The following is a 24,771-nucleotide window of genomic DNA, read 5'->3' on the forward strand; positions in this document are numbered from 1 at the left end:
ACACACACACACAGAGTCTGGGAAAAAGCAAACACACACACACACACACACACACACACACACACACACACACACACACACACACACACACACACACACACACACACACACACACACCGTAATTAACAGTGGGCTGCTCACCGGCTATTTATCAAGAACTACACTGGCTGTGTGAAAAAGGGCAGCGAAACCACCAAGAATGGAAGGAGTGTCAGAATCCCAGCTCCTAACAGTATTTTATTTTCTTCTGGGATTAAAACTCAATAAAAGCAACAAAATTCTAGACAACAGAGTCTTAAAGTACTGATAGGGGATACACTTTCACTGTTTACTCGGTGAGCTTTTTGTGACTGAAACTTTATCCATGAAAAGCACTGCCAGCTAGTAAGAGGGAAACAAAAGCTACAGATTTTCTCACACATTCAAGAAAAAAACTATTTTCTGAGGTAAACAGGTTTAACAAGCTACACCCATGGTTACACCTCTGTAAACCACTTGGCTTGCCTTCCCCAAACCAAATGTTTCCAACCTCCAATTCCAGCCCAATGAGAACGACAGAACACCGACATGGGTTCACAGAAGCACCATTCCACCTCATCTTACGGGTTCACAAAAGCACCATTCCACCTCATCTTAAGGTCCAAAGTGCCTGCTCTGAGGAGCCCAAGGAGGAAATGAGAAACAGCAGGGCAAAGGCTCATCCTAAGACAAAGAGCAAGAAAGAGAAACTGCAGCACTCAAGAAGGAACCTGCTGGGTCAGTCAAAGTTCACTGAGTAGCAGCTGAGCGTGGAGAAGCGCCTGCCTGCAGGCCCAGGTCCAGGAGGGCCCCGCAGCAAAGATCCGCCCAGAACCAGGACCACATGGCCCAGCGGGTGAGTACAGGAGAAGAAAGAAAAGCACCCTTCCTCCAAGGAAGACAGTATATGACTGGAATATGGATGCAGTCTGTGACACAACCTGTCTGACCATTCTCTCTGTTTCAAATATGTTCAGAGAAAGACACAGCCCACGTCTTTCTGCAACACGGCCTTCTGGCAGACCCAGGCAGGGGTGGCACACATATCCCTGGTCAGCTGGAGGCTAAGGGGCATCCAACTCAAACCTACACTCAAAACTGGGGCTTCAAAATTAACAGGGAAGCAAAAAGGACAGCATACTCAAAAAGATTAATCTGTTCATTTGTGCAAACAGAACCAGAGGCAAGACACAGGTTGTTGCTGGTTATGAGTCAGGCTTTGCTTTTATTCAAGGCAAAGAATTAAAATCCTACACAGACTATTAGGTTTAAAATAAGCTATAAGGATATACTGTACAGCACGGGGAATATAGCCAATATGTTATGATAACTATAAATGGAGTATACCGTTTAAAAACTGTGAATCACTACATCATATACCTGTAACTTATATAATATTGTACAGCAACCACACTTCAATTTAAAAAAACTAAACTAAACTAAAACAAAATAAAATCCTACACAATGCAGAATGGGGGGGTGGGGGGGGGAGATGGGTTGTAAGAAATGGAGGGAGGATCCTAGAGAAGGTAGAAGGCTTCAAAGGAAATAAGCCAGGTAAGTGCCCTAAGGAACAAGGAAATAAACAAAAGCAAGAACACTGAAAAGCAACTACACAGCCTCACAGGGCCTAAGGTGTACCTTCCAAACATGGGTTCCAGGAGGTGTTAACAGGCATTCAGAGAAAAGGGAGCTCCATAGTCAAATCCATTTGAATAAACATGGTTGAATAAAATTAAGTGCTGAGATTTCTCAGGGGCCTTTAATACATCCTTCCATACTGTGATCTCTAGGAGGAGGCTGTAGTTTTCCATAATTTCTTCTACTTCTATCTTCTAAAATATCATATGCTGAAGAGAGTTTAATATTTTCTTGACAACTCACAATTATTCTCGTGGATAACCATTATTTTGGACTTGGACGTATGCAGTTCTGCATGTGCCAGATGGGCTTCCTTTCCCACCACTTACAAGGCTGCTGGCTGGTCTCAAACCTGTGATGCCCAAGTCTGCTCCTAGCTGCATTTCTGATTGACTATCAAAGTCACACACTCCTTGTTTGCTTTGGGTTTAAACCAGGAAACAGCAAGGCTCAGTGTTGGACAACAGGAGGACTATAAAGATTAATAAAATATAGATTCTGCTCTTTAGACATTTGTACCTAGCTACTTGTTCACAATTCAGTGAAGCCAAAAACACTCACTGTAAAGAAAATCTAAAAGCAATTATTTTAGGGACTTCCCCGGTGGCACAGTGGTTAAGAATCCGCCTACCAATGCAGGGGACACAGGTTCGAGCCCTGGTCCAGGAAGATCCCACATGCTGCAGAGCAACTAGGCCCATGCACCACAACTACTGAGCCTGCACTCTAGAGCCTGCAAGCCACAACTACTGAGCCCACATGCTGCAACTACTGAAGCCCATGAGCCTAGAGCCCGTGCTCCACAACAAGAGAAGCCACCACAATGAGAGGCCCGCGCACCGCAACAAAGAGTAGCCCCAACTCGCCACAACTAGAGAAAGCCTGCGCGCAGCAATGAAGACCCAATGCAGCCAAAAATTAATTAATTAATTAATTAATTAAAAGTAATTATTTCAGAGGTTAGCTGAAAAGGTCCCAATCAGACTTCAGGCAGGTAGCATCTGACCACATCTTATATAACATGATGAAAGAGGGCAAACTAGGTAAACTGAAACAGAGGAAGATAAAATGATTTATATGTAGTCGTCCAGAGTCACACAACAAGTTAAGTGAATAATCTCAGGAATCCCCACTATCCACATAGGATTCTAAACACACTACACCAGGCTCTGTCTAGAAAATAATGCCAGCCAAAAGAATAGAGGAAAACATATATACACACACACAGATACACATACATATATATGTCCACATATTTAATTTCAACAGCTACTGAAGTGAAGAAAGGCAAAATGAATTCTAAAGAAGAAATTTGCCCTGTGTATTTTTCCATAACATGAGGGTCAATAAAGGTGATACAGCAAGCACTTTATATTAATATCAAGGATTTTAAAAGGTGTAATGTTTTATAATGCTCATTTCATCATTATTTCAATAACTAAAAGATAATGTTTAACATACTGTTGGGAATTTTATTGACCACAATGAGCTAAAACAATATTATGGAGACAAGTTAGCTCTGAAAATGATTACTCTTTAACATTCATGCAAGAACATGAACTATGAAAAAGAAGTACCAGGTTGTTTCAGTCTCTAAAAGCTAGAAACAACAAAGTAGTCCACTCTTAAGAAGATACTTGGTTTAAACTGTAAATTCAAACAAAACAATGTTTATCTTGGTGAAGTTTTAAAGACCCATGATACTATAAAGTTATGCTGGGCTTGATTCATGAAGTCATGTAGGTTTTCTTACTTGAAAAAGATAATGCTGACAAAATAATCAATTCACTAAAAGAACGTATCTGAAATATAGTTGAACTAGCAGAATATTTTATATATACATGAAACTATATATATAAAACACTGTATAGCAGAACACTGACAACCAGCAAAAGTTTTGTGGATGTTTCTGAACACTTACTATGGAGTGTGCAGGAGTATTAAGTCAGCGGTCGAGTTGAACCAACCACGTGCACTCAGAAGGGCTGCTTTCCTCACTGGCCCTTCACTGGCACCTGAGAACTGATCTCTTGGAATATTCAAATTGGTAGAAGTATTCTGCACACTCAGTACCTTGGCCACACTGTACTATTCTGTGTATAGACAGTCTCTGCAAACCATGTAATTTATGGTGAGCACTGCTTTCCTTCTGAGCGACTGGGTTTGGTCACTACAGTCAGTCACCAAGCATGGTTACCAGCATGACCAAACCCCACCAGGAACCAGTGAGCTTACTACACTCTGCACGCGCTGCTACAGTCACTGCTTGAGGACTAAGCGTGTCCTGTGCAGCCTCTGGGTGAGCACTCTTGGAAGCTCATAGCTGGTTCCCCCAAATGCTCCTGACACACCTTTCCCCTGTGGACTGTGCTTGGGATCATTTGCTGTAATAAACCTTAGCCTCAAGTATAACAACTTCCAAGCCCAATGATTCCTCCCAACAAATCACTAAATCTGGGGATGGTCTTAGGGACTCCAGACACACAGTTTATAGAATTTTATTAATTTTAATACACTTTCCATTATTTGAGTAGAGTAAGAGGTACAAACTAGTCTACACAATCCTGATCCTAATCAGATGTGGCTGGATTTTCTTTTTTTTTTTGGCTGTACTGTGTGGCATGTGGGATCTTAGTTCCCCGACGAGGGATCAAACATGCGTCCTCTGCATTGGAAGGGTGGAGTCTTAACTACTGGACCGCCAGGGAAGTCCCCTGGATATATTTCTTTTAAAAATGTATATTCAAGACTTAGAGAACCACCACAGACAACACATAAGCCAGTGAGGGCGGCTGCGTTCCAATCAATCTTCATTTGCAAAGACAGGCAAGGGGCTTGACATCGCCTGCAAGCTACAGTCTGCCAATCCCATTCCAGAACAACTGAGCTTCAATAAAAATAGTTTTTCTCAATTTCTTTTCTAGGTAAAGACAACCACGGATTTAAAAAATAATAAAACAAAAAGTAAACCAAGGAGAATACCAAAACTCTTTCCTCATCACTCAATGTACCTTAATATGCTATAATAAAAGTAAAACTCAAATCACCTAAATTAGAAGTAGAAATAAATTTTAAAACTCAATTAGTATTTGCTGATACCCACTCTGACCTCAGTATAATACCAAAAGTTATGAAGAGAAAATCCAAGGGCAAGCTGGCTCACTGGCACTGGGCATCCCTAGACTGGCTGACATACCCCTACACTGGGTTTTCTACTGCGTCGTAACAAATCACTACCAACTTAGAGAGTCCAGGAATGGCAGGCTGAGTTCTCTACTCAGAGTTCCCCAAGGGTAAATCAAGATGCTGGCTGGCTGCTTCTCGTATGGAGCTCAGGGTCCTCTTCCCAGCTTGCATGGTTGTGGAAGATTCAGTTCCTTGCAGTTTTTGGACTGAGGTCCCTGAATTTTTGCTGGCAGTCAGCTGGGGGCTACTGCCAGCCTACGTGACTTTCCACATGGCCTCCCCCATCTTCAGAGCCAGCAACAGATAATCTTTTTCCTGTGGAATCCTCATATAACTTCCTGCAACTGGTTCTTACAATCAGAGTTTAGAACATTTAATTTAGCCAATAACTGGATTCAGTATTGCTCAATGAATATCTCAAAGTATGCCTAACAAAATTAAAGCCCCTAAAAATCACTGAGAGGTTTTGAAATGAGCTTTTTTATAGAAAGGGTCCTACATTAAAAACATTTAATCCAAATTTCTGAGACACTGGACCAGCATTAACATGAACCTTAACCATTCAGGTAATACATGACCTCGAATGAGGTCAAACAAAAAAGCTTTTCTATCGTGTGAAGTTCTTAACCATACTTGTAAGTGCCCCAAATCTATATAAATTCCTTTCTTCATCATCCACAACTTACTGATTTAATGACAACTATCCTAAAAGAAACTAAGCAAAACAAGAAATTTATAACAGCTTGAAAACATAAAACAATTACAGCTATTTTCTTAAAGGCCCCTAAAAAATTTTTTTGTTTGTTTTCTTAATAGCTATTAAGTCTTGATCTATTTTACCAAAGTAAAAAAGAAAGAAAAATATACAACTTCTAAACTAGACAAAGCAAAATAAAGAGAATTACACACCTTGCGAATTTTCTACCAGTTTTAGCTACAAATCCGCCTGACCATATCTATTAAAATTAGGCGTTGTCTATTGTTTAAATGGCCTTTCTTGTCTCCTTGATTAAATTAGGTACAATGGAAAGCTGAGTTGTCCAGAACAAATCAGAAGATTAAATCTCAGCTAAAAATGAGGACAGCATCTAAAAGTAAACTATCACAAAGAGGCCCAAGGTGGAGACAAACAGGAAAACATCCTCTTTTTGCTGGACAGACATAAAAAGAAGGAAAACAAAAGAGAACTTAGACACTTAGACTTCAAAACTGCACAAACAAGGCAAAATAATTAAATCTAAACAATTCGGAAATATATTCAAAGTGGGCCAATTTATCTTTTTTTATTTCTTCCTTTCATAATTTTCATATTTTTAGTTGTGGCCTTTTTTTGCTTAGAGAAGTACCTTTAATATTTCTTGTAAAACTGTTTTCGTGGTGCTGAATTCTATTAGCTTTTGCTTGTCTGTAAAACTCTTTGCCTTTCCTTCAAATCTCAATGAAAACCTTGCCGGGTAGAGTACTCTTGGTTGTCAGGTTTCTTCCTTTGATCACTTTGAATGTATGTGCCATTCTCTGCTGGCCTGCAAATTTATGCTGAAACTCAACTTATAATCTTATGGGAGTTCCTTTGTACATACTAGTTACTTTTCACTTGCTGATTTTAATATTCTCTATTTTTTTGTCATTTTAATTGCTACAGGTTATAGTGTGGACCTCTTTGGCTTCATCTTGTTTGGGACTCTGCTTCCAGGACCTAGATGTCTCTCTCCTTTCCCAGGTTAGGAGGGTTTTCAGCTACTACTTCTTCAAATAAGTTCTCTCTCTTCTTCTAGAATCCCTAAAATGCAAATGTGTATAGCGTTAGTACACGTGATGTTGTTCCAGAGGTCTCTTAAACTATCCTCACTTAAATTTTGTTTTTTCTGTTCAGCTTGAGTGATTTCCACTACTCTGTCTTCCAGTTCACTGATCCATTCCTCTGCATCCTATAATCTACTGTTGATTCCTTCCAGCCTATTTTTTATTTCAGCTATTACATTCTTCAACTCTGCTTGGTTCTCCCTTAAATTTTCTAACTCTTTGTTAAACTCCCTGTGTCCATCCATTCTTCTCCTCAGTTCTGTAAGCATCTTTATAATCATTATCTTGAACTCTTAAGTGGGTAGATTGCTTATCTCCACTTCATTAAGTTCTTCCGAGGTTCCTTCGTTTGGAACATTTTCCTTTGTCTTCTCATTTTGCCTAATTCTCTTTATTTCTTTGTATTAAGTAGAAAGGCTGGTTAGGCTTCCTAATCTTGGATGAGTGGCCTTAGGTTGAACATGTCCTGTGGGGGGGCCCTGAAGCACACCTCCTCCGGTCACCAGAGCTATATGCTCTAGAGATGGCCCCTATGTGAGCTGTGTGGGCCCTTCTGTTATGGCAGGTGAATACTGTGGGCACACTGGTAGGTGGAGCTGGTCCCTGGCCCAGCTGGCTGCTAGGTCCTGCACTGGCAGTGGCTGCCAGCATCCTGGTAGCTGGGGCTGGGTGCTGGAATGACTGGCTGCATGGCCTGGGGGGTCCTGGGGCTGCTGCCAGCTCCCTGGTGGGTGGGGTTGGGTCCCAGGTGGCTGACTGCAGGCCCCAGGAGCCCTGGGGCTGCTGCTAGCCCACTAGTGGGTGAGGCCAAGTCCTGGGCTTGCTGGTGGACAGGACTGGGTCCTCATGCAGCTTGCTGCTTGGTCCCAGGGCTTGTGCTGACAGGTTCATGGGTAGGTAAGCCTCTGGCACTGATGAGCTAAAGGGAAGATTCCAAAATGGCCCCTGCCAGCACCAAGTGTCCTCATGGGAGAATGCACTCCCAAAAAGGGCTTCCACCAGCATCTATGTTCCCAGGAGGAATCCCAGTTGCCTCCTGCCTCTACAGGAGGCTCTCCAGTATCAGCAAGTGGGTCTGACCCAGGCTCCTTTCAAATTACCGCCCCTGCACTGGGTCTCACAGCACGTGAGATTTTGTGTGTGCCCTTAAAGAGCAGAGTCTCTGTTTCCTACAGCCCTCTGGCTCTCCCAAAAGTAAGCTCCACTGTCCCTCAAAGAGAGGCACTCTGGGGACTTGCCTTCTTGGTGCAGGACCCCCAGCTGGGGAGCTCCTTGAGGAGAACCGCTGCAACTGTGATTATCCTCCTGACTGTGGCTGCCCTCCCAGGGCTGTGGGCCTGGACTATACCGTGACTCCACCCCTCCTACCAGCCTTGTGTGGTTCTCTCTCTATTACCTTTAGCTGTGAAAAGTCTTTTCCACTAGTCTTTAGATGGTCCTCATCGACAGCTGCTCCGTAAACAGTTGTAATGTTGGAGTGCCTGTGGGAGGAGGTGAGCTCAGGATCCTCCTACTCCGCCATCTTGGCCAAACCCTTCAGTCTATGGAATTTTTAACAAACGTGATTTTTTTAATTAAGCCTTCTGATTATGAGAAGGTTGTGATCTTCTTCATTTATCTTTGAAACAAGCAGCACTATCTGAAACACTACTTGAAATACTCTTTTTCTGATCAGCTGCAGATTTTTAATCAAGTTTTATGATACCATTTCAGGAATACATTCCATAGCACTGATCTGAATACTGTCATGTTTACCTCCATTTTCCATAGTTAGGTCACTAGAGCTTGATAATTAATGAATAAGTTCTCGAAGACCCTTATTCCAATTCTAGCCATTGTATCTCTTCCTTTTCATCTCCTTTGTGCATAGCATAGTACCTAGCACCAGCTAATAATTTTAGACATTGTGTTAATTCTTTCAAATCACATATGATTTGGAAAATTATTGTTCCTGGCACAAAATGGCTCACTTTTGACACTAAACTCAGTTTAAAAATTTTAATTCACTGTCACATACATACAAAGAAATGCTCTAGGCAATATAGGAAATACAAATGTGAACAAGACATCTTTATATTGATGCAGCAGACAAAAAACTGGCACTTGAATCAGAGAGACCCGGTTGTAAATTCTAGCTTCGGTATCTACTAGTGGTATAACCTAGACAAGTTTTTTAACCATTCTGAGCCTCAATATCTCAAACTATAAAAGAGGAATAATAATACCTACTTCACAATGTTACCTTGAGAATTAAATGAAGAAATATAAAAAGCACTATAAGATTCTTAGGAATAGGGCTTCCCTGGTGGCACAGTGGTTAAGAATCCGCCTGCCAATGCAGGGGACACGGGTTCGAGCCCTGGTCTGGGAAGATCTCACATGCCGCAGAGCAACTAGGCCCATGCACCACAACTACTGAGTCTGCGCTCTAGAGCCCGCGAGCCACAACTACTGAGCCCGCGTGCTACAACTACTGAAGCCCTCACGCCTAGAGCCTGTGCTCCGCAACAAAGAGAAGCCACCGCAATGAGAAGCCCGTGCACCTCAACGAAGAGTAGCCCCCGCTTGCTGCAACTAGAGAAAGCCCGTGCACAGCAACGAAGACCCAACACAGCCAAAAATAAAAATAAAAAATAAAGAGTGCAGCTAATGAGAAGTCCTTTAAAAAAAAAAAGATTCTTAGGAACAGAAATAGTATATTATCTTACTTATCCCAATGGCCAGCACTGCCTTAGCAAATTACAAGCCTTCCTATCCCTACTCACTCAACAAACATTAATAACATGTACCAGGCATTGTTCTGGGCTGGGGACAAAGGATAAATAAAACATTTTTCTTGGCCTCAAGAAACCTGCAATATAGAAGAAGGAACAGAAAGACAAACATTAGTAACATAAAGAGTGACAGGCGTTAAAGTAGATGTGGGTCATGGGAGGATTCACAGGGAGCGACGGCTCAAGTTTATGGGCAAGGAAGGTTGATGGGAAAGTCTTCCCAGAAAAGGTGACTTGAAATTGAGTAGATACTTCACAGGCAGGGATGGAGGTGGGAAAGAAGAGTGAATTCTAAGCAAAGACAACAGCAGGAGGCAGAAATATGATGGAATAAGGAGCCCTCCATCTGTGGGGAGTTGTCCTGTGGTCAGCACAGCAGAGCCAGAGGGCCAACGATACAAGCAGCGGGGATAAAAATATGACCACCACATCCCAGAAAGCTCTAGGCAGAGCATTTCTAACCGCCATCTATTTAGCAGCTCTCCCGATCTCTTTTGGCTTTTTTTGGAAGAAAACCCAGAGGCTTTATCTTCATGATCTCTTTTGATCCTTGCTATATGCCTATGAGATAGTTATTCCTATTCTTTTCCAGAGAAGGCCCAAAGAGGTTAAGTTGCTTCTAGGTAGAACAATGACAACTGGGACCCCAGCCTGGCCCATCTGAAACCATGCTGTCCGCCATGTTCTTAACTCTCATGCTCTGTCTAATTTTGCAAATGATTTCAAACTTTTGACTACAACATAAATTTCAATTGGCAAGACATGTATGTCTACAACTGAAACAACTATTTTACGAAGCAACATATATACTCTTGTAATGGTTTCCTTTCTCGTCCCTTTTAAGAAAATCTCTGGTTGTAGCTTTTAAGGAGGAGCAAGTGGTCAGCAGTGCCAGTGCCGCTGCTAAGTCATGTGGGCTGAGAGTGAAGTCTGCCTTTGGACTGAATCTTTGCGGCCCTGGGGAAGAGCACCACACCCAGGGGCAGAAGCTGGACCAGAGGCACAGAAGAGGCATTAGAGACAGAAACATAAAGACACGTCTCAAGGAGTTCTGCTTTACACAGGAGTTGAGGCAGAGGCTGCAGGGGAAGTACAGTCAAGAAAGGTGAGAGTTTTGTTTTGTTTTGATGAAGAACTCTGTCTTTTGCAAACATAAGTAAAAGGCAAATAAATAATTTGGCATTCAATACCCTCATGATCCTAATTCTCTAAGCTCATTTCCTATTGCTCTTTCATAAAAAAGCCTAACTCAGCTACACCAAATTACTGAATTCTTTTCTTTTCTTTCTTCCTTTAATATACTATTTATTTTACCTGGAATGCCCCTGCTCCTTCTTTTCTACCTGGCAAACTCTCATTCAATGCTGAAGACTTTGTTACAGCATCCATCATCCATGAAACCCTTCTCCCCACCCCAACCGTCTATCATGAGTGAGCACCCACACACCCACCACGGCGAGTCCACCAGTAACAGTTCCCATATTGCTTTAGCTTGTACCTACAATGGAGTTCTTCCTAACCCACAAAGGGCTTTTCATTTTGCCACCACTACATATTGTACCCAGTTCTATTTCTATGTACTATTTGTATACATGTCTGTCCTTCTTTGAGACTGTGAGCTTGAAAGCCTAACCTGGTTTTTGTATGCATGGCTCCAAGAGTACAGACTGGCATAAAGAAATTTCCTGCGAGAGAATATGAAATAAGTAAGTTCTGACCACTTCACTCACTGAAAACTTCTCTTTATTTGACCTCTAAATAACAACAGCAGAAATCAATTTTTTTTCACTATATACCTTTCCCTGAAGTGTTGGGAGCCCTAGGTGCAACTGTTCCATCTGAACAGCAACAAAGGGGAAATAAACTTTGCACCACTTCTGCAGTTAATAGAGAAGGAAACTAAAGAGGTTCCTTCTGCTTTGGGGGGAGAGCAGATTTCTTTCTAAATTAGATGTCACACACACAAAAAGACCCTCCAGGAGACCGCAACCAAATTTTTAGATACTACTCATAGGATAGGCTAACCACTTCTGTTCTGACCCATTGTTACATCTAGGAAACCACCTTTTCAGGAGATAATCGTGAAATCAGCTCCTGTGCAAAGAAGATGAGATTAACAGAACGCAGCAGACTTGAAGTGTAGAAAACAGAAGAGAATGGGAGATAAAACAAATAGAGACTACCTTCCATTCTATTAAAGGAAAAGACACTCATATAATGGCAGGGGGCAGGGGGTGTACGTAACATACCTTAAAACATAAAAACAGATAGACAAACCAAAAGAGTCACTGTTAAATATGAGTGAATTTAATATGACCACAGGAAAACAGCCCTGAACGGGATCTTTTTCAGACTATGGTGAAAATATTTTCTTTCCACATGTATTTTGTTCCTCAGATGATGAGACTCTTAAATATACCCTAGAAAAGAAGTTCTTTCTACAAAGCATCCCCTTCATAACTGCCTACCATGACACAGCAACCAAGAAACACAAAAGCTTGTGCTGGGGACAGTCAACTGGTGATTTCCTGCTAGACTTTCTCAACTCACAGGATGATGAAATGGCCTGGTGTTGCAATGCAGTTATGACTTTGGGTGAAAACACAGGGCATCCAAGATAGAAGTGGCCAAAGACAGTGGTGCCCAGCAAGAAGTTGTTCCTACAAAGGAAATTGCAGTTTCTAAGATGAAGAGGAAGTCAAGAGGGAGAATTAAGTGTCTTAAGAACTTGAGAAAATACTGAAGAAACTACTTGTGGTCTCACATCTATTTAAAGCCTTACATAGTATATTCAGGTTATCATTAGTTATAAATTTGAAACTTTGCCAATGCAGTTTAGGGTAAAGCTCACCCATAGAAGTCAAATCATGTCTGTCAGGGGCTGCTGTTCTCCTCTATTCCTTGCAGAAAGCTCTTCTGGAAAAATGTATGGTGATGATATTGACTGAAGGGACAGAGGAAGACCACTCTCACTCATCTGCCCCTACACAGTTAAGAGTCCTGGTCAGATTCCTCTTCATTTTACAATGCCCTGCATTGCCCTCTTCACACACAAACCCTCACACAATAAGCGTCTAGTCTCTGTAATAAATGGCAACTTCTAGAGTTTATTTCCACTTGCCCGTAAAATGTACCCAAGTCACAAAGACCACACTACTAGTCAGTTCCTTGGCATTAAACGAATTAACACAAATTATCATCCTATCTCCTCCATCTGTAAACAACAGAAACTCAATGGAAACTTCATATCCCACCCCCCCATCTCTCTTTTTAATTTTTTTTTACCATGTCCAGAATTCTTTTCCTGATGCTTAGAAATATTCGCACAACAGACCTTTTCCACCATTAAGCAAGAAACAGTATTGCATATATGTTTTTAGTCAATAATAGGCTTTAAAAATATTTAATAGTGGTATTAACAAGAAGGAGAGTATTAAGTTTTTCATAAAAGACCACATGTGACTTTTCCTGTATCTAGAGTGTGTGACCACGTCGATTTTCTATCAAGACCCACAGCATGTTCACCTCTGCAAGACGATGTGAGGCACCAAGGACCTGCTTTTTACCCTAATTTCCGAAATCTTGTTTGGTACTATTTCACTCTAAATGACCTGCACTCAAGAGTGAGATCTCCCTCACAAAACCACCTTTCCGACGTCTCAACTCCTTTTGACTCTGTTAATAACCACTGATATCACCATCCTAGAATTTCTAATTTGGCTTTGGAATCACTGTGTTCTTACAATCTCCACCTGCCTTTCTCACCTTCATTCACTTAACAAACACTGATGAACAACAAGTGCTCTGCTCGACGCTGCGGCACTAACACGAAGACAGACGTGGGCTAGTTATGGACAGGGAATCATCTGTTACAACAGAGTGTGCTACATGCCATGGAAGGAGGAAGGACAAAGTGCTATAAGGTATGTAAGAAGGGCACGAAACCAGACCCAGGGGTGGGGGCCAGCGAGGGCTCCCGGAGGGAGGGAGAGTGAAGATGACCCTTCGCTGTGCTGGGGTGCCGGCAGCAGAGTTTCTGCCAGCTATTTAACTTCTTTATGTTGACATACTCCCACTCACTTAAACGTGTGGGTTTACGTAACAACATACACTACCTGTGCCCTGTGAATGCTGTCCACGAGCTTTAGGTTAGTTTTCTATCGTGTGTAACAAGTTTCCACAAACTGAGGAGACTGCAGTCACACAGGCTTATCAGCTAGTAGTTCTGCAGGCCAGAAGTCTTGCTTGGTTTTTTTGGTTTGTTTTCTTGTGGCTGCACCGCATGGCATGTGGGATCTTAGTTCCCCGACCAGGGATCGAACCCATGCCCCCTGCGGTGGAAGCACAGAGTCCTAACTACTGGACTGCCAGGGAAGTCCCTTGCTTGCTTTAACTGAGTCCTCTGCTCACAAAGCTGAAATCAAGGTATGCCTGGGCTTACTTCTCCCCTGGAGACTCTGGAGAAAAACCCAATTCTAAGCTCATTTTCTTGTTGGCAGAATTCAGGTCCTTTCGGCTTTATGACTGAGGTCTCTATTTCCTTGCTGGCTGTTGGCCGGGGTCCACTCTGAGCTCCTAGATGCTGCCACATACCTTGCCCTGTGGCCTCGTCCAACTGTGAACCAGCAATATTACATAAATCCCTTTCCTGCTTCCAATTCTGACTTCCTCAGTCTCTGACATCTAGACCCAGATTTAAAGGGCTCATGGGATCAGGTCAGGCCCACTGAGGATCAACTCTTGTCTTCAAGTCCACTGTGCTACATAACAAAACCTAATCATGGGAGTAAATACCATCCTAGTCACAGTCGCAGGGATGATGCAGGGTACTGCCGGGAATGGGGATGTCAGAGGTCATTTTAGAATTCTACCTACCACAATTTATAAAGAAAACACAAAAACTTGGCATTAAGATACTTGTCATCAAGGAAGAATTTTATGGCACTGATCAGAAACTGGGTACTTGGGTTCTCTCTATATAAAGATTTTAGTTTTCAATCCTGAGATTCCAAGAACCAAAAAATTATAGCCAACTCCCAAATCTATGCCTCCTGCTTTTTTATCCCTAATTCACTCATCTTTACAAATGCCTGAGACATTTATATTTGAATATCTCACTCAACCTCACATGATAAGACTGAACTAACAGCCTTCCCCTTCAGAGTTACCCCGTTCTGAGATTTCCATTACACCCGCAGGCAGCCAGTGTTCCAGGGTATCAGCCTCAGCATGATGATTTTATCTTTTACTCTGTGTTCTCTTTGACATCAAGCCAAACTGAAACTAATTCATCAATAAATCTTAATACTCCTCCCTCTCTCCATTCCCAAGCACACTCTGTCTAGAACAGGGTCATTAGAAACACTGGTCTCCCAACCTGACCTCCCCTCCCTGGAGCTTTCTTTTCTTCCCCTTCTGTCCACGCACACACTGGCCCCACTCTGCACATGCCAGTGAAGTCCCCAACACCCCACTCGGCCGACTCAGGAACTCCCACTCGGGAACCAGAGCAGCCGCTTGTCCCAGTCCCGGATACAGGAGCTCCTGGTGCCAGTGCTCACGGCCAATACTTAGCATTCCCTGGGCCCTGAACTCATACTTCAAACCCCGTAATCCAGCTCCACACCAGAGAGTCAGCTGCCTGCACTCCTCACCGTCTAGTCCCACCTCAGGCTCTGTGTACTGCTCTCTCATGCAGACGTGCCTTAGCCTTGTGGCGCCAGCTGCACAAAGGCTTTTCTGATCACTCTCATGCTACCACCTGCCTGAAGGACCTCTGCATCCATACCGCCTGGCATTAGCCTTATCTTGCTCTGGCTCCTATTTACAGGGGCACTGTACCTCTCCCACTTTATCAAGGTGTGTGTGTGTGTGTGTGTGTGTTCGTTCCCTCAGCATCTTATGCAGCACATACAAGAAGCTAGAGAATTCAGTCAATTTTCCCCACGATCCAATCTACATCTCCAGTTCCTTGCCTGGAAGAACATCTTTAACACAGAGGTTAATACAGCAGGCCATCCATTCTGGTCTCTGTAGGAATGAGGTAAGAGCATAATTAACAATCCAGAGTGGCAGACAAGTCAATTTATTTAATGTTTACACTGAATAATATTTAAGACTCTTAAAATAGGAGTAAATGGAAAAACGACTCTAGGAAAATAAACTACTTCTTCTAGACATCGAGGGCACATAGTAAAAGAGGTTTTGAAGTAGGGAGAGAAATAGAACTTGGAAAAATGTGCATTTTCATGTGCAAAATTGCATGTGCACAAGGGTTGCTTTGTTTCGTAAGTAAAAGATGGGAGACAATCTGAAAGTCCACCCACAGGGGAACAGCTAAATAGATGACGGTATCACCACATGCGGACACTGTGCCACAGCGGTAAAAAGGAGACTTCCTGAGCTACTATGGAAGGGTCTGGGCACACTAAATGTGTTACTTCGTGTGCAGAGCTATGTGTCAAGTATGCTGTCATTTGTTTACAGAGGTCAGGGGACATATCTTCATATACATTTACTTACATCTCTGGGAGAATTTAATAGTAGTGTTTGCTGATTAGGGGAAGGGAACTCTGGGATTGAGGAGGCTTCCGTCCTTGCCTGTGGACTGTGTGAACCTGGTACTGAAAGAGGCCAGGCAGAGCCACCTCTGTAATTGCCGGAATGGAGCAGATTCATCCACAGCTTGTTGTAAAGCTCTATGCTCCAGAAGAAGCTTCATGCTTCCAGAAATACCCATATGTGTTTACCTGATCTTCTCTGGCAGAAGAAAAGTTTTAGAGGTAACATGCCCAAACATTTGTGGACTCCTTCTTTTGCCAGAAGCGCTGCGCTGTACACAGCAAAGACACATCCAGTAGAACAGCCACAGGCCTGCAACGAGGGCAGACAAGTGACAACTGCACACAGGAGGCTGCCCACGCCTCAATAAAGACCATGCAATCTTGCCATTTGCGACAACATGGATGGAGCTTGAGGCCATTACACTAAGTGAAATAAGTCAGGCAGACAAAGACAAGTACTGCATGGTATCACACTTATATGTGGAATCTAAACAAGCCAAACTTGTAAAGATACTTTAAAGCACAGGAGGCAAACCGGCAGCCAGCAGAGAAGTTTTCATTTTTGCTTTTTGCCCTACAGAGTTTTTCATTTTTCGTTTTTATTTTTCTTTGAACTAGTTGCCTACATGTAGAAATTGGGAGATTTCACAGGCAGATCTGACTGATAGCTTCTCTTGAAACTGAGAGGATCTGGCAATGCTGCAGTCACACTCCTGCAAGGCAACAGCTGGCCAGAGCTTTACTAACAGTTCTTGTGCTCAGCCAGGCCCTCTGGGCCTAATGGTTTGTATCACTTGCCTGGTCCACAAGCATCCACAGGCCTCCCACCCTGGGACTTGTTCCTATACAGATGAATCAATGACTCCAGGCTCCAAGGTGAGCAGAACGAGCAGAGTAAACTGATTCACAACTTGACAGTGACATCCTTTGGCTGCTTAAGGACTAATGAGAAATAACCAGCCACACAGCAATGATTCTTGTTGCCTGTTTTCCGGGAAAGCCACTCTCCATTTCTGTAAAAAGGTGTTCCAGGCTCTTTCAAACAGTTTTACACATATACATACATCCATATGATTCAGTATGAAAGCCAATCCTGATCACACTGTTATGGTTTGTTATTTCGAAGAAGGAAGAATACCTGGGAGGAGAAAGCTAGTGGTACATTCCAAAATGAGAACTACCATTTATGATATATTCTTGAGACACAAAAAAACACATGAAACACACATACCCACAATTACTGTACTTTCTTCAGAGGTGGGATGCTCTCTACCCTAAACTGTAGGACACTTACAAACTCTATAAGGCATAAAGTTGAGATTTAATCTCAAGTTTATCTGCAGTGGTTAAGTTGATTTTCGAGGAAAACAGAAAGAATTAAATTCATACCCCACCTTCATCCTTGAAGAAAAGGCAAGACATAAAATCACTATACTGTATTCATTAAGTCTCTTTTCCATTTTGCCCCTGAGCGTACAGCCAAAAAGGAAGGCCATCTCAGACTCCTTCACACGCTCTGACGTACAGAACTGGGACCTGGGGCTCCCAACAAGCAGACGCCTTGACTGTGGTACTTTCCAAAGGAGAGATGCTGTCAACGTTTGGGACTAACAGTGTTCCAACACAATGATAACAGAGGTGATATGAATACTTCATCTAATGTGCCACAAATAATATAAAAACAGAACTCTACTAAAAATCTATAGAAGTAAAATGCCTCACTCTCATTACCAGAAGCCCGGGAAACCCCACTCACACTGAGTTAATGTCTTAAGATGAAAATAAATTGTACAAAAATGTTAATTCTCATTACCTCCAGCTAGAGAGACTATAGAAAAGTTGTGATTATCAGTTAATAATGCAGAGAAAACTCAAAAAAAAGAGGTGTGTGTGTATCCTACATCCTAACTTCTTAAACGTAAATAACTATGGGCAGGACAAAAACCCATAAAAAAGAAAGAAATATATTACATGACAACAAAATCTTTAAAATTTTCCTACTGATATAAAGGTGAGAAAGTGCTCTAGAACTGAGAAATTCTTATGAGACAATCTAAGCCAATGACATTCCATATTTACAGACAACTACAGAGAGCACAGGTGTGAATGTATTTAATCATCTTCTCTTCACAAGATTGCTGTGAGGCAGATATAACGAGATCTTAGCCTTAAACCTTCATCTTAAATTAAGAAAATCTGTGTTAGGTCCTGTCTCCTGCCACCACAGGAAAATGGGCCAAACTCAGGAGTGAACGTACCTGTAAACCTATCATTTTGGACATACAGTTATTTGGGAAAAAAATAAGATAATCACTCAATATTTATTTCTTTAAAATTAAAAAATAAAATGAAATGGTCTGCCCAAAGCCCAGTTTACTTGTTAACAGATCTGATAAATAGGGATGGCGATTCTTACCAGGGTGGAGAGCAAAGACTGTCAGCATAAAATACGTGTAAGCCACGAACATTTTAGTGAGTAAACACTCACAAATCCACTGAATCACAGATACGCGTATTTATATTTAATGTCCTCTAATATCATTTACTAACCTTAATGCAGCTTTAAAACACTACATCCTCAACACATAAGAAATCTCCTTTCCTTTCTTTCTCATTTCCTCCCCAAATTTTTTTCAGAACTCCAAATTCCAGATTTCAAATCTCTTTCTTATAAGTAAAAAAACAAAGGCACATATTTATGGAAATGAGTTTGAGGCTCTTTGAGCCTTCCTTCTTAGAAGCTCAGCTCAGTAAAAGAAGCAGAAATCATATGGTGAGGAAAATAAATGCTATCTTGCTCCATCATACCACAGAAAGAATGCAACCCATACCAAAGTGAAATGATGCAGTAAAAATAAGATAAAGGAAAGAAGTCTGACTTAAGCAAATGCCCTCCTTCTCTTGGCCTTCCTAAACCCCTCCACACTCAGTGCCTTTTTCACGTAGACATCCTAGAACCTAGTGGGATATCTTTAAGAACTATAAGATACACACTGAGCAGAGCAGTGCACTGACGTCTCCAACACAGGCAAGATAAGCACAAGTTCTGACTGGTGGCTAGGGAGTGGGTGTTGGGACGTGGAAACACAGTGGAATGATTTTCCCTCCCTTAGATCCAAATAGCAAGGTGTGTCAAGGCCCAGAAATTTGGATGGAAGACTCTAAGTAAAAGATGAACAAGAAACATGTCAGTATAGAAAGTTTAATGTGTTCCCTTACAATCCCCGTTGATCAATTCACATTTCCCCCATTCCTTAATTTCCTACTTATTTAAGAATCAAAACCTTTTACATGAGCACTCAACTTAAACTGATGAGAATACAAGGAGATTCTTCTTCTCTTAGGATCTAAATCAAAGATTCCATTGTTGTCCTCATCTGCCCTTTACCAGCAGAGTAATGCTGGGCAAGGTTTTAATTTGAGACTCAGCCAAATTTTCCCACAGGCACAATAGAGACAGTAATGCCCACCTCAACAGGGCCACTGTGGAAACTGAATGACAAAAATATACATAAGCAAGATCCTCTAGGACTCTGCATATCAGTTAGAAACCCACATAACAGCAGATGTCCTCACTGTACAAGTTTTAAAAACTGAAGTTCAACATCCAAATTTTCTAGGGCTTTATGTATATACTGGTCTTATTTTAGGTATCAGATGCAACCCTTCCCTGCCCCCACCTACCTCAAATGTGCTGTCTACTCAGGAATATTTTTCATTACAACTTCTCCTGGAAGTATACGTTATACAGATCATTACCACACGTTCAACCTATGGGACGCATTAGCTTTGTTAATGAGCTCTCTACTTGGAATTTAATTATCATATGAAATTTTGGTAATACATTTTCAAATGGCCAAGCCATGTGATCATGCATGCTTATTACACAGTCATTTCTTTAACTCTTTTCCTTAATTAAGTACAGAATCTTTCTTCACTTAGTTTTTCTCACAGATGAAAATTCCGATGGTATCAGGACACATATTTTGTTAAGCATCCTCCACTACGATATGAAAGTTTCAGTACTGACAGATACTCAGAGTGAGAAATCATGCTCTGATCCCTCAACTTTATCCTGTCACCCTCATTATAGGCATAAAACTGTCTGATGAAAGTAGAGAAATTTAAGGGAATAAATACAGAATAAAAAATATAATATCACCGATTCTATTTTCATGAGAATTGAATGTTTAAACAGTTATATTTAGTTCTGCTTTCACCACAGATACAGGTATTTAACTCATGAGTATATGAGTCTTGCCAGCAGTGTTTTCAAAAAATCCCTGCCACTACCCATCTGCCTGTCTTACCTCTACTCACTCATTCACGATGATCCAGGCCCTCAGGAAACTTCAGTCCAGTTGGGGAGAAAGGCGCGTAAGGCAGTGCTTACTGGGAGCTATGACAAAGGACACACTGGGAGCAAGAAGGGCACTGTGGTGACGTGATACCCAAACCCTAGCTTTCGACTAGCGCTACGACGTGTCTCCTGAGGAAGGAGGGGAAGGAAGTAGTATACTCCTTCCAGCATTCAACATTCTAAGGCTTTCTGAGAAATTTATGTGTATTCAATCTGCATTAACAGTATTTAATACTGTTCAAAGGTCCTTGGAAGAGCAATAAATTAGTATTTTTGCCAAAGGAAGATTTGATGGGGGAAAAAAAGTTTCTTCTGTTCAAGCTTTACTGGAAGCCCAGCGAAAGTAACCCATGCAGAAAAATGCCTGAAAGAAATGTTTATATTATAGCTTTTGCTAACATGTTTGGTTTTAAATACTTAATATAAGCCTGTAAAAGCATATGTTTATGATTTATTTGCTTTGTTTGATTATTTTTTGATATAAAATATGTTCCCATACCTAAATGCCCCATCATCATAAGTCTGATGTGTGATGTGACTGTCATCCATTAACTGGCCAAGCTGTTAGTACATGGTGAGCAGCTGAGGACAAGGCAACCTGCCAGATTCCAGAAAGGCATTAATGAATAGGGCAGTGATCAATCACAAAAAAAGAAATATTAGCAGACATCACCCCCCAAAATCACATATTCCGACAGTAATGCAAGACTTCTTTAAAACCTTTATCAGTATCAACAGAAACTTCATATCCTTGGTTAAGTACTAGAATGAAAAAGAAAAAAAGTAAACTTCTGAGGATCTAGTGAGCTAGTATAAGGCAAGATACGTTTGCTCACTCACTTACACATACGCAAATTAGTTTTGGAAAAAAATTGTTTAAACGTATAATTTTCAGACAAAACTGCTCTAATCATTAGCTTTCTGTATACTTACTGCATTTTTAATACAAAAGGGTCAGGGCATTTCTGACAGTGGAAAACAAAGTTGGTAAGTGAGAAAAAACCCAAGAAACTAAGCAAGAACCATTCATTCCAATGAGTGAAAGGATGAATAAAATCCTTAAAGATGGATATTTGATAGTATTTTTCTTGCTTCTAATCCACCTCTTCCAGCTTTAATTTGCATATGTGACTGAGAAAAGCACTTTCTGAATACTGTGTGCTTTCTTCAGTGGCATAACGCAACACCTTCCATGACACAGTAGAGTTCATGTGGCACCTACTAGATACGTGTCTGGTATGGTTAAGAGAGCAGTGATAGTTCACCAATTCAGACACGGAGAGTCAATAAACAGACAAGAACCTGATATCGGTGTCAAAAGCATTGTTTGTATATGAAGCCATAAAAACCACATCTCTGAAAGACAAAAATATTAATAATCTTGTTTTAAAACAACTAATTCTCCAGACCCACCTAACATGCCAAGACAGAGGAGTGTTCCTCACTCAGTTTAGAATCTACACTGAAACTTATCTGAATGAACTTGACCCTGGCTGGCAGCAAGCCAGTAACCTTGGTCACTGAAGACTTAACAGAACACTGTGTTCTTGGCACAAGCACAAAGAAAGGTGTTGAAATCCACGCTAAAAATAATCTCAGCTCACATTTTAATCGGTTTTTAAATATGATGATAAAAGATAAATATGATGAGGGCTTTTCAGTGTTTGGTACATTTTAAATTCAGATAATTTTTAACCCCTACTCCATTTGGTTCACTTTCACAACACTTCCTCTGGGCCCCTCCCAGAACACTGTGAATCCCCACTTTGGCCCTCCTCTGTGCCTCCTCCTCTAATGATTTACCTGGAAAATTCCAATGCACCCTGCACTGGCAATGGTAGGAGGGACAGCAAGTAAAGCCAGAAACAATGCATTGACTCACTTCCGCAGAAAGCCCTGGAGAAAAATGTGGGCCACGGTTCAGTCGTCTTACGCGATGCTGTCAGAACAGGTAAGAGGTACTAAAGTTATGTCATTCCCATACAGGTTACGTTAACTCATCCACAAAGGTAAGATGCAAATGAGAAGGCAAGGAACACACAATGTGGCAGCGAGTCTATATACTTTCTTTCAGAAAAAAACACTAGTCTTCCTTTAGTTTTTGCCATCCTCCTTTTCTCCTACTCCAAAAAGGCCATCCTTGGTCTAATATTAGGATAGTTCAATCTCACCGCGAACTACAGCAGTTCACAATCACCTCCTAATATGGGGGAAACCCACACAAGTCCTAGAATGCTCAGAGTGAACAAGATTCAAACCACAAACATTCAGCAGTCTACACTGGCAGAAGTCAACAATGAAATGACAGATGTTTATTCACCCTTAAACCTTTAGCTTTTAGTCTTAATTATTTACTACTTTTATAGATCTCTCATCTTACAGCAGCACATATCCCATGTCTAAGTCAAAGCAAACAAGCATATAAAGTCTTTAGCTCTGATGCTGATATTTTTATGGCCTAGACTCCAGATAAAAACAGAATTACATAGTCAAATGATTTTTCTCAACATAGTAAAACGTTAAAGAATATTGAACACTTACTGTCTTAAAATTATAATGTATTTTAAACCTTACTTTTTCAAAATTATAACATAATTATTTGTTCATAATTATTTCAAATTATGTTTAAAGTAAGCTGTAGTTAATACTAACCCAGGAAGTCAAAGAAAAAGAATTTAAATATGCATGGTTTACCTTCAAATAAACGCTTCTTTTTTCAACCAAATATGACTGACTCAGATGAATATTAAAACTAATCTAAATATCTTGATACTAACTGATAACTAAGTATACATGGACCAAAAATGCATCTAGAAGTAAGCCTAGGCTTAAAATTTTGCTATAATTAAAAAGTCAGTTCTACTCTGTATTTCTATGATATGACCATCTAACCAACAAATTAAAACACATTAGTTAACTTTATATAAAATCACCATTTATATTATACATTTGCTATAAGGATGTATACTCTCTTATGGCATTCCACCATGTTATACAGAAGCACTTCAACAATTTAGACAGCCTTGGCATAAAAATTATAAAATTTCTATGCAAAGACCTTCTGATAATCCTTCAGAAACTATTCCATCTACACAGAATGATAGAGAAATGAACCTCCCTGCTTGTGTGTGTGCACGCACGCGTGCACACACGCACGTGTCTACATCTATACCTATCTATAAGGGCAGTGCTTAGAAAATATACATGAATATAAAAAGATGATGACAACCTCAATTAAAAGAAGAACGTTTTAAATGGAAGGATTTTTTTTTAAACTTCCTGCTTTGATAAAACTTTAGACATACAGGAGAGTTACAAAGATAACACAGAGTTTCTATGTAGTCTTCACCCAGCTTCCCCTAAGGTTAACATCTTATATAACCATGCTACAATTAGGAAAATAATAATTAACATTGGTACCATCCTATTAATTAAACTACAGGCTTTAATCAGATTCCTCCAGTCTTTCTGTTTCAGGATCCAATCCAGGATCGCACACAGCATTTAACTGTCATGGCTCCCAATTCTCCTCCCATCTGTGATGGTTCTTCTCTCCTTGTCTTTCAAACTTGGCACCTTAGAGAAGTATTGTTCAGCTATTTTGTAGAATGTCAATCAACTTGGATTTGCATAATATTTTCTCATGATTAGACAGAAGTCAGGAACTTTGTGGTGGTGTGCCCTCAGTTCATCACATCAGAGGGTACATAATATCAATGTCAGTAACACTGATCACTTGGTTAAGGGGGTACCTGCCAGGGTTCAACATGTAAAGTACTATTTTCCCCTGTGTAATTAAGAAATATTTGGGGGAAATATTTTAAAGTCATACAAATTTATCCTGTTTCTCATAAAGCTTGCCCACTGATTTTAACACTCCCTGATGGATCTTGCCCTCAGCAATTATTATTGTTCTGGTCTAAAGATGACTTCCTATTTCCCTCATTCCTTCTACATTTGTTGAAATTCTTTTCTAAGTTGTTCTTTCTCTATTTATTTATTTATGTATTTATTTACTCGATCATGTGTCTGTACCAGTATGGACTCATGGATATTTATTTTATTCTTTGGGTTATAATTCAATATTATCATTCCTTACCTCACTGCTCCAATTGTTCCAGCTTTAACTACAGAGTGAATATGTCCTTTGGACATTCCTCCCAACACTCTTTTTTGAATACTTTCTTATTTTCTGACAACCAAAGATGCCCCAGGCTCACCTTATGTTTTCTCTGCCCTGGCCACAGATTCAGCCACTTTTTCTAAAGAGTCCTGATTCCTTTTATTGGAGTGCGGTATTGAAAACCATGACCTGGGCCGCTAGGTTTACTTGTTGCTCACTGCTTCTGGGCCCCCTCAGTGGAAGAGACAGGAAATTACACACACACACACACACACACACACACACACACACACACACACACAC

General features: G+C 41.0%; 1 protein-coding gene and 1 long non-coding RNA gene across 11 annotated transcripts in view; one reads left to right on the plus strand and one right to left on the minus strand.

Annotated features, from left to right (window-relative positions):
* SPIDR (scaffold protein involved in DNA repair) overlaps nt 1-24,771 on the minus strand; it is a 351,974-nt gene that overhangs the window by 240,372 nt on the left and 86,831 nt on the right. The gene's annotated exons all lie outside the window — the stretch shown is intronic.
* LOC113631575 (uncharacterized) lies at nt 9,253-22,868 on the plus strand. The gene is made up of 3 exons (XR_003437440.1): nt 9,253-10,527; nt 11,820-13,345; nt 17,465-22,868. It is a non-coding gene; the product is annotated as an uncharacterized LOC113631575 (long non-coding RNA).

Source organism: Aethalodelphis obliquidens, unplaced genomic scaffold (genome assembly GCF_003676395.1).
Source record: "Aethalodelphis obliquidens isolate GAN/ISIS:26980383/991018 unplaced genomic scaffold, ASM367639v1 scaffold33, whole genome shotgun sequence".
NCBI lineage: Eukaryota > Metazoa > Chordata > Mammalia > Artiodactyla > Delphinidae > Aethalodelphis > Aethalodelphis obliquidens.